The following is a 12,085-nucleotide window of genomic DNA, read 5'->3' as shown; positions in this document are numbered from 1 at the left end:
CGAGTCCGATGCTTTGACATTATTGGGTACCCGAAAGGATGGAGGGATCGAACACGCGGTGGTGGACGTGGCAGTTATGGAGGAAGTGGTGGTCGAGGAGCGCATAGTGATCGCGTTAATGATAGCAATGCTGAGAACCAGGAAGAGTACGTCAGCGTACCAAAAGAAAAATGGGAAGCATATGTGAATGCATCCAAAGCCTCGACTTCCAATACACGTATGAATGGTAAGACGGACAATAATTTTTTTTGGTTACTCGATTCTGGTGCCACGCATCATATGACCGATTGTTACGATGTATTGGAGAACGTACAAGATATTGAACCTTGTATGATTACACTTCCAAATGGCAAGTTTGCTAAAGCCACGAAACAAGGCAGTGTTACTGTCAATGCCGAATTGAAATTATTAAATTTCCTCTTTGTTCCTGATTTTCATTGTAACTTGGTTTCCGTCTATCAGCTTAATTTAGAACTTGATTGTACGGTAAGTTTCACTAACAATGTGTGCGTTATACAGGACCGCGTCTCGATGAAGACGATTGGAACGGGTGATCAAAGAGGGAGGCTATATTTACTTCAAGGAGTCGGCAGTGCGCGTGCCACGGCTGCACGAAAGGACACGGATGAAGCGCGTCTTTGGCATTCGCGGTTAGGACATCCTTCGAAGAGAGTAGTGAATCTTTTACCTTTTGTTAGCAATAATAAGAATTTTGATGAGACTTGTGATATTTGTTTGCGTGCGAAACAAACAAGAGAACGATTTCATACAAGTGATAATAAAGCAACAACTATTTTTGAATTAATTCACGTTGATTTGTGGGGTGATTATCGTACCCCTTCGTCTTGTGGAAGTCGTTATTTCTTGACTATTGTTGATGATTTTTCCCGGGCTGTATGGGTCTATTTAATTAAGTCGAAAGATGAAGTTTCTCAATTATTGCGTAATTTTATTGTTATGGGCAAAAGGCAATTTAATATGGATGTGAAAGTGGTTCGTTCTGATAATGGGACTGAATTTAGTTGTTTGAAAAATTACTTTGCTATTCATGGGATTATCCATCAGACAACTTGTGTGGGTACTTCTCAGCAAAATGGGAGGGTTGAACGAAAACATCGTCACATTCTTAACGTGGCGAGAGCTTTGCGATTTCAAGCCAACCTTCCTATTGATTTTTGGGGAGTGTGTTTTAAGTGCCGCTTATTTAATTAATAGGACTCCATCCGTTTTGCTAAAGGGATGTACCCCATATGAAGCCGTGCAAGATAGTCGATGGCGTGATGCCATGAATCTCGAATTGGATGCTTTACATCGCAATGGCACATGGGACATTGTTGATTTGCCCATAGGTAAGAGAGCCATTGGTAATAAATGGGTCTATAAGATAAAGTTGAAAGCAGATGGCTCGATTGAACGATTTAAAGCTCGCCTTGTCGTTCTTGGAAACCGTCAAGAAGAAGGGGTTGATTTTTTCGAAACTTTTGCACCCACTGCTAAGATGGTCACTGTTCGTGTTTTTGTCACCATTGATGCAGTCCGAGGATGGGAATTACATCAGATGGATGTGCATAACGCCTTTCCTCATGGCGATTTAGAAGAGGAAGTATACATGAATTGCCTCTTGGATATTCCGTCGATACGCCAGGTAAAGTTTGTCGCCTTAAAAAGTCTTTATACGGTCTCCGTCAAGCTTCTCGTTGTTGGTTTGAGAAGCTATCGGCCTCCCTGGTTTGCTACGGTTTTGAGCAATGTAGGTCCGATTATTCCTTATTTACTTACTTTACTTCTGGCGTCGAGATATATATTTTGGTCTATGTAGATGACCTTGTAATTGGCGGTAATGACGCCACAGCTATACGTCGTGTCAAGGACTATTTAAGCTCATGTTTCCATATGAAAGATCTCGGAGTATTAAAATATTTTTTGGGACTTGAGGTTGCGAGAAAATTCAACTGGGATATTCCTTTGTCAAAGAAAATACGCTCTCGACATTTTGACTGAGACGGGTTTACTTGGCAGTAAACCGGCTCTTGTGCCCGTTGAACAGCAACACAGGCTCGCTTTAGCTGATGATGCTTTGCTCACGACCCCGGAATCTTATCGCAGGCTGGTTGGTCATCTCATTTATTTAACTAATACCAGGCCAGACCTATCATACAGTGTTCACATTCTTTCCTGTTTTATGCATGAGCCTCGCGAGACCCATTGGAATGCAGCATTACGGGTTGTACGATATTTGAAACGGAGTCCTGGCCAAGGTTTGTTGTTTCGTTCCAATGTCCCTCTCGATTTGTCGGTCTATTGTGATGCTGATTATGCGAGTTGTCCTCTGACACGCCGATCTTTGACTGCTTATTGTGTGTTCTTGGGTACTAGTCCCGTCTCTTGGAAGACAAAGAAACAGCATACCGTCTCCCTTTCTTCAGCTGAGTCTGAATATAGAGCTATGGCCACAGCTACTTGTGAAGTTAAATGGTTACGTGGGATTTTGGAGTTTTTTCGTGTGTCCACCAAAGATCCTGCGATATTGTATTGTGATAATCAAGCGGCCCTTCACCTTGCGCGTAATCCCGTATTTCATGAACGGAGCAAGCATATTGAAATTGATTGTCATTTCGTGCGTGACGCCATACAAGATGGCCTGATTGCTCCCAAATATGTCCACACTTCCAATCAAATTGCTGATATGCTCACGAAGGCTTTGGGAGTGCGTGAATTCTCGCATTTGTTATCCAAGTTGGGCGTTGTTGATCCCCACGCTCCAACTTGAGGGGGGGGGGGTGTTACGAGATATATTTTGATACGGTTTTATTTGTTTCCATATTTCGGTTTATATCTGTAACACCCCGATATTCAGAGGAACCTTAACTAGGCCTTCCTTAGCATATAAGGGCGTTACCATCTCGGTTGCCCGAGGAAAGTAATTATCAAACGTCAATAAAAGAACTATTAAGTTATATTACAAGTGATTCAAACCAAAATACAATACAGGGTACAACTCAAGGACTACACGCTATGACCATCATATCTCGTGAAGACTTATCCTGCCGGACTCCGACTATCCACGACATCAACTCCTGCTAAGACCGACTGCTCACCATAAGGGATCACGGCAGACACATAACAAACAAACAACCACACAAGGTCAGTACTGAGATACAACACAGCGAATACGACTACAACTAGCAAGACAAAACAATGCCAACGGCTCACACTCAACCACAACACACCAACATCCTCATCATGACCATCCCTTTGGACCGCCACGCCGATGGGGGACCGCAGCCGTTCCCACCTAAGCCCCGCTCATCGTACGAGCGATAACCCTGCTCATTAATGTGCACATCCCTTCTGTGGCGGGTTCCACAGAAGGCGAAACTAGGGCGTGAAGTCACTCCCGCAAGCGACCCCACTCAGCCGAGAACGCATCTCGAGAACCATCACAACGATCACAACCACCACCACAACACAATACAATTACCATGTCAAGCAACCACAATACTATCACAACGACCGACACACTAGACGATCTACAGTAACTGAGTAGGCGAACCTACCTTTACGCATCCGCAACCAATCCACGCCGACAAACACAGCATCCAGCGCACAAGCAAAGCCTATTACCATCATGTAAATATCTATTACTACAAGCAAAACCCTAACTATGGAAACAAAGGCACGGATGATGATTATGACATACCTAACAGGGAGAGACAAGGCGAAAGACCGCTACCCGACTCAAGGGACGCTCTCCTAAGGCTCAAGAGTCTTCAAAAGGCATCCATGGAGGTTTTGAGGTGAAGGGAAGGGAAAGAGGCGGCTGAAGGATAGGAGGAAAGTGGCGAAAGTGATTTGCGGATTTAACAAAACGCGATATAAAACCCCCGCTGAAAACCAGGCACTCGATCGAGTACCCAACATACTCGATCGAGTAACCCCCTACTCGATCGAGTGCCCTAGCTACTCGATCGAGTAGCCTCTACTCTATCGAGTACCACTCCTAACACGTAGCTCAAAGAGGCTTTGGCATACTTTTCTAAGATTACTCCCGTTCAGGGACAGTCAACGATGGTCAAAGGGTCCCTAAAAGGGCGGGTATTACAGTCTTCCCCCCTTAAAAAGAACTTCGTCCCCGAAGTTCACCTCACCTATCTCCCGCTCACATGGAAACAACGCGACCTTACCAAACTTCCCGGCCAAACCAATACCTCTTGAAAATACCATCCCCCCCCCCATGTCATCATCATCACCGACCACATATATACCTATCGACTCTTGCCACTATCATGCAAACTTTATCACGATTAACCTTTATTTTGTATATATATATAAAACATTCAACGCGCAATGCGAAACGTCACTCGTGATCTCCCAACATACCATAACAATTATCAAATTGTCAAACGGAACATGTCTCATATCAACTTTCATGTGGTGTGACTACTACCGCCCTGTTATTTGGCAACGTGATTCCATCATAATGAAACATACAACCACACTCACTTTCATTTTAAAGGACTAAGATAATTCGTTATGCTAAGGCAGGTCATAACATCAACAACATTTTAAACAACTACCGACAATGTTATAAACACGCAAAACATTATCCATACATGATACCAACAATATTACAAACAACTATTAACAACATTATGAACGAGCAAGACATTATTCAAAACAACCTTTTTATTCCGCGACATTACTCTTCCCCTCTAAAAAGGAACTTCGTCCCCGAAGTTCACCACCCCAAATTATCACGTACATAATTTACTACTTGTATCCTAATCATTAAAGATAACCATATTATTTATTATGGACATTACTCACTAATTATACACTCGTTAAATTAAAATCATACACATGTCACCGGAATAACAAGCCACCGATTGATAACATATATTAATATGGTAAGCACAAAAGTACGAGAAGCTACAACTCTGATAAATAGGTCGTAAAAAGGCGCATACAAAATAAAAGCAACAAGAAATTATTATCGCCTCACTAATTGTGACAAATACGCTTATAAAACTTCAATCATGACTTGTAACATATGAAATTAACGGTTCAAATGTGTTACTATGCACTCACAACTGCTTTAATCATTAAGATCGTAATTATAAAACAATTGAACACTTTTAATTTTCAAAAACCTCCTGTAACAGTGTCACTCGATCGAGTATGTTTAGGTACTCGATCGAGTGCCATGCTACTCGATCGAGTGTCTTGGCTACTCGATCGAGTAGCCCGAGATCAGAATGCTTTTTCTCATGTCATCCTGCAGCTACTCGATAGAGTACGGGGTACTCTATCGAGTACCTACAGGCCAACCCCTCATAAATCTGTCACGAGCTAACACCAATGCGCATACTTGACATATAAAATCGAGTCGGGACGACTCCCCGACTTCTAATACCCTGCAAACAGTTAGAATATCACATTCGGCCTTATGGCCAATCATACAGATCCAACTAAGTCTCAAAACAAAAGGAAACAACTACCAGGGTCTAACAACAATACTACCAGCTAACATCAACTACTATCAACAATCACGAACGAAGATAAAAACAAGGAGTATCACTCCTGCTGCTGCTGCTCGAACATCACCTCATCATCACCACCACCACCTCCAGATGAACCTACTCCCGCATCACCCCCTGCTCCTGCTCCCGGGCCCACGTACCAAGGCGTCAAGCCTCCATAAGGAAAGGACCGAGGTGCTCCCCATGTCGATTTGTTCCACCCCGTAGGAATGGAAAACCCCCGAGTAATCCCCAACGCCACTCCACCAGACTGGATGCGGTCCCTCGGTCCCTATCCCCTGGGCGTACGCCACCTCGTGCATGTTCCGGAGTGTCAAGGTAGATGACACTCTCTCCGCCAGGTAACTGGATCGCGTCTCCGGGGTGTCAAGGTAAGGGTAGCATGGGAAGGGTTCTTCTTCGTGGTGGTGCTACTGGCTGTGGCCTAGCCTCGGGGCCCTCTCCCTCACTCGACGGGGTCCCCTCACCACTCTGGGTCTCCCCACCCCTCGAACTTCCGCATTCTCGCCCTTCGTCGGCTCCGGCATCTCCGGAGGATCGTGCCATCAATGAGATAGGTCTCGTAGCTGGCGGGGTATGTCCTCATCCTCCTCCTCCTCCTCCTCATCGTCCCCATCCACGGTCACCACTGCCGGCTCCAAGGGCTCGTGGGCGGGAGGTGCTCGGAGAGCGGAATCTTCATCCAACTCATGCCAAGCACCCTCCACGCTAGGCTACCGTCAGCCAAGGTTCTCAACCATTTCAGGTCGAGATAGTACTCACGATCCATGGTAGGCACAGGGGTAGCTAGAGGCACGTATGCTGAAGAAGCCTCAAAGGAGGTTAGCTTTTCAGCTAACCGAGTGGCAATGGCACCACAGCTCAGGTACCGAGAAGTAGAGGAAGCCATCAAGGCAAGAGCAGCACACACTATGGAAGGAGCATTAAAGACCACTTTCTTGGCCCGCTCCGGATTGAGGTACGACATCAAAAGCAAGACCTCATGGTTATTCAACTTACTGATATCTTTTCGATCATAGAGGAGGTTTGAGAGGGAACGGAGAAAGATTCTCAAAGTGATGTGCTGAACGTCATTAATCAGCATATTGCTCGCGGTGGGAGCTTGCTTCCCAGTCAAGCAAGGCATTAGGCGGCAGACGCCGCACTCAGCTGGAATGTCGGTGATGGAGTCCTTGGGAGGCTTGGCCAACCCAAGGTGAGAGGCAAACAAATCCATGGTCAAAAGGAAACTGGTATTCATTAGTCTGAACTCCACGGTCGACCTACGGGTCATAGTTAAAGGAACTCATAAATTCTAGGGTAAGAAAAGGGTAAGTGTGCTTCCTCAGCCGGTACAAACCAATAAAACCCAAGGTCTCGAATATATGACGGACATCCGTCTCTATTTCCAACTCCTCTAGCACACCGGTGTCTATACACTTTGTGGGTCTCATCTTGCGTTTTTGTAAAGCTACAAAACGCTCTCTTTGCTTAAAGTCAACGAAGACAACAGAAGGGTACTCGGAGACCGCGGGTACTACCGGTCCACTAGCCTCCCCCCTCTCAAGTGGATCAACCCTTCCCCGTTTACTCTGACGGGTTCCAAGGTTTAGTCTCGGCATCTGTTCTAGGCATAAGTCCAAACAACTTCTATAAACATCCAAACACTTATTTCATGTAACTTGAATTCACATATCCAGCTAAGCACACAATTTTCCAACAATTTTGACATGTGAAGCACATAATTCATGTTATTAAACTTGAATATTAAGATAAGTGCACATGTTTATCAACAGTTTCCAATTTTTTTTTTTGACATACAAGTTCAAGCAATTTGTATAAAACATGTAGGCATACACTTCATACAATTCGAGTTTTATATAATTGGCAACTTCACTAACTCGTTAACCAATTCCATACTCGAGGCTCATAGTTCATGTCATTAAGCTTAGATGTTTCGCTAGGTATTCATATTTCATCAATAGTTTCCTCAATTTTATCATATGATCTCAGTTTGTAGCCACTTATAAACCATAATTACGAAAGTTTGGCATGTGGACACATATACTCAGCAATTTGAATATCCTAGCATGCTTCTAAAGGTCGTTCCATTTACATTGCAAACTACATGTCACTAATGCAAGAGAAAGAATAATTTATGACAAATCAATATCACTCTTCACTATTATGTAAAACAACTCAATCAAAATTTTCAGACGGTCTTTACAGCTGTGAAAATTGTGGCATGTATTCATCAATCATTGTTTCTATTATTATATTGAAGTTCAATTTATACTTATATTGTCAATTACCACTTCAATTTTCCAATTCTAAGTCACGAATTTCCCATAAGGCACTTTTAAGACGTAGTTTTAAGGCAACTTTCTAAGGTGATAATCATCAGAATTCACCTTTCCACATGATATAAACAATGTATAATACTTAATTCCATCACCTAATCAATGTAGAACAATCAAAAATCAATTTTCAAATTTGTAACCCTAGAAATTTCGATTTCATCTTTGCAACTTTTCTAATCTAATCTACAGCAATTAATCACCAACAAACATGGAAAAGAGGCATATGAATCATGTTTCAACTATCTAAAGCAACTATTACATCATGTGAATCGAAAATTTCAGATTACCTCCTCATTCTAACACATTCAAAGTAACATATCACATAAATTGAGAAGAATAACTTACCTTGATTGATTAGTAGAGCAAAGAAACGAATTAAACAAGGAAAATCGACCCCAAGAATCACTACTAACCCAAGAGAAAGAGAGGATTTGGGAGAGATTAAGGGATTTAAGAGTGATATAGGATGGTTGTGCCGAAATATGGAGGAATAAGAAGAAGAAATAGAAAGGTGAAGGGTTTTAAGAAAACCGTAGGAATCCGCACAAGAACCTACTCGATCGAGTGCCTGGGGTACTCGATCGAGTACCACCCTACTCGATCGAGTAGGAGCTAAATCATCGAGTAACTGCAGGAATTTTCCCACATTCCGACGTTATAGCCTCCTGACTAGATCGAGTGAGGTCTACTCGGTCTAGTACGCACTCGCACTCGGTCAAGTATGGCTAAGTGCTCGATCAAAAGTACGAAGTAACTTGAAGATTCCTGCAAAAACAACACTGCGTGTCGATTCCCACTAAGTTCGGAATTCGGCACTCATTATCAAATTTATTCACGTATTACCATTATGAACAAAGTCTACCATATTGCCAAACAAATGAAGCTTATCCCACGTACACTACAACCTTTACCCTACTCGGTTTACCTTTCACCGACGTTAAAGTAAACATAATCACACCATCATACTACATTTAAGCTTACTTTATGTATATTACTACTAAATTGAAACATTTAAACTAATATGAGTTCATTCTTTCACGTATTGCATAAATGCGTACTTTTCAAAACAAACTAATCTACCATGTTTCACATTCTATCATAAGCAATTTACTTTGCCTAAATCAAATATTACGCAGCGGAAAATTTCAACTAAATAGCGAAGCATATACACATTACCACATCCCGTGATTCGAATTATTACTCATCCATACTATAATTATCATTATAGTCACCGCGGTAGGATCTACAAGTTCACTTACAACTTCCGTCATCATAAATTTTATGACAAACACCTACGTGTTCGCTATTCATATTACACATTCAAATTCACACTTTCACGCATCTCCATGACGTATAATCTCGTCACATAGCTCCTAGCTATTCTATAAGCTCACTAATCATCCAACGAGCTTTGATAACCTCGTCAATAATTACCATACTCGGCCCAAACATTACTATCACACCTCTATTTATTCTAACAAACTTAACCGGAGGTAGCTCCGGCACAATTAACATACATAGCACATATAGACACACGGACTCCACATTCCCATCCCGTGTGACTGGCTTAAGTGTCATGGGGCCAAGATTTTGAAATGAGGGCGCCTACTCACCCAAAATTTAGCATCAGCCGGGGCTCCCATTACACATACACCAGGTTCATTTTACTAGACTCTCTACGTTCATTATGTTCATTTGTTACAGGTTCCAAAATCGTCGCTCTGATACCACTTTGTAACACCCCGATATTCAGAGGAACCTTAACTAGGCCTTCCTTAGCATATAAGGGCGTTACAATCTCGGTTGCCCGAGGAAAGTAATTATCAAACGTCAATAAAAGAACTATTAAGTTATATTACAAGTGATTCAAACCAAAATACAATACAGGGTACAACTCAAGGACTACACGCTATGACCATCATATCTCGTGAAGACTCATCCCTGCCCGGACTCCAGCTATCCACGACATCAACTCCTGCTAAGACCGACTGCTCACCATAAGGGATCACGGCAGACACATAACAAACAAACAACCACACAAGGTCAGTACTGAGATACAACACAGCGAATACGACTACAACTAGCAAGACAAAACAATGCCAATGGCTCACACTCAACCACAACACACCAACATCCTCATCCTCACATCGACGTCCCCTGGACCAGCCCGCCGATGGGGGACCGCACCGTTCCCACCTAAGCCCCGCTCATCGTACGAGCGATAACCCCGCTCATTAATGTGCACATCCCTTCTGTGGCGGGTTCCACAGAAGGCGAAACTAGGGCGTGAAGTCACCCCAAGCGACCCCACTCGGCCCGAGAACGCATCTCGAGAACCATCACAACGATCACAACCACCACCACAACACAATACAATTACCATGTCAAGCAACCACAATACTATCACAACGACCGACACACTAGACGATCTACGAATGGCGAGCAGGCGAACCTACCTTTACGCATCCGCAACCAATCCACGCCGACAAACACAAAGATCCGGCGCACAAGCAAAGCCTATTACCATCATGTAAATATCTATTACTACAAGCAAAACCCTAACTATGGAAACAAAGGCACGGATGATGATTATGACATACCTAACGGGGAGAGACAAGGCGAAAGACCGCTACCCGACTCAAGGGACGCTCTCCTAAGGCTCAAGAGTCTTCAAAAGGCATCCATGGAGGTTTTGAGGTGAAGGGAAGGGAAAGAGGCGGCTGAAGGATAGGAGGAAAGTGGCGAAAGTGATTTGCGGATTTAACAAAACGCGATATAAAACCCCCGCTGAAAACCAGGCACTCGATCGAGTACCCAACATACTCGATCGAGTAACCCCCTACTCGATCGAGTGCCCTAGCTACTCGATCGAGTAGCCTCTACTCTATCGAGTACCACTCCTAACACGTAGCTCAAAGAGGCTTTGGCATACTTTTCTAAGATTACTCCCGTTCCCGAGGACAGTCAACGATGGTCAAAGGGTCCCTAAAAGGGCGGGTATTACAATATCGTTTATATTATGTCGGTAGAATATAGGGTTTCGTAAAGATTGTAAACCTATATATACTTGTCGTTCTCATTGTATCAAGCACGTCAATGCAATACAAAAATCTTTCCCCTATCTTCGTCTATTTCTTTACACACATAATTAACTCAGAATTTTTACTAGTTTATAAAGCATCTAAAATTTTTAAATTCAAAACTCCCAATTTTAGCTAAAAAACTTCATATTATTATGAAGAGAAGTCAAGTTGTTACAAGTTTATTTTTGTTACAAGTTTAGAATGTTGCTTAATTATTATCAGGCAAAGTTCATATTTTTAACTACCAATTTTAATTTGAAAACGGAATGTTTTAACTAAGAAATTCGTGGTTTTGAGATAAATATTTGAGTGTAGGAGTTATGGCGTTACGCGAAGTGGCTAGTTGGCGTCTGAGGCCGGACATTACGGTGGTATCAATGGCATGGAATCCTCGTTAACAGATACACAAACAAGGAGGTGAAGAGCATAATATAGACGTGGGGTGGTGGGGTTGAAGTTGGTTTCTTGGATATTAATGTGATTTTTTTTAAAATATTGGGCTTTTAGTAAATGGGCTGGTCTTATGTTAAGAGACCGTCGCATCTAACAATTTCGAAGCCGCGTCCACCTTCACTCGAATACAATGACAATTGCCTTGGATGAAGTTTGGGAGGCGAGCCGAGCCGAGCCGAGAGAAGGGAATAAGGACTAGTGTTGTGTAGCCTGGGAGTAGGCATACGGTTAATGAGGTAAACCGCGGAATGAAGAGCATAGGGCCAGTAGGACAAAGGAAAGGACGAGTGGAACATGATGAGCGCAAGGCCAGTGTTGTCGGTTCAGTAAAGCAATTATGTTCTGAGATGTGAGGTGGAGAGGTAAGGTGGGAGATAGCATTAGAAGCAAGTACGGGAGCCAATTTCTGAAATTCACCATTATTATCCGAACAAAAGGTAACAATGGGTTCGGATGCCATCTGACTCGAATACAATGACAATTGCCTTGGATGCCGTACTTCCCTTCAACATCTTCCTTAAGCCACTTGGACAATCCCTCTATTCAGTATCCAACCTTACAGTTCATATTTAAGCCATTGTTTAACCTCTCACGATGCCATCCCAATTTATTTTCTTTCCTCGAAAGACTGCCTCGTTACGGAGAGACCAGAATGTTGAGATAAGATGGA

This window comes from Silene latifolia, chromosome Y (genome assembly GCF_048544455.1).
Source record: "Silene latifolia isolate original U9 population chromosome Y, ASM4854445v1, whole genome shotgun sequence".
NCBI lineage: Eukaryota > Viridiplantae > Streptophyta > Magnoliopsida > Caryophyllales > Caryophyllaceae > Silene > Silene latifolia.
This window is presented reverse-complemented; position numbering follows the sequence as displayed.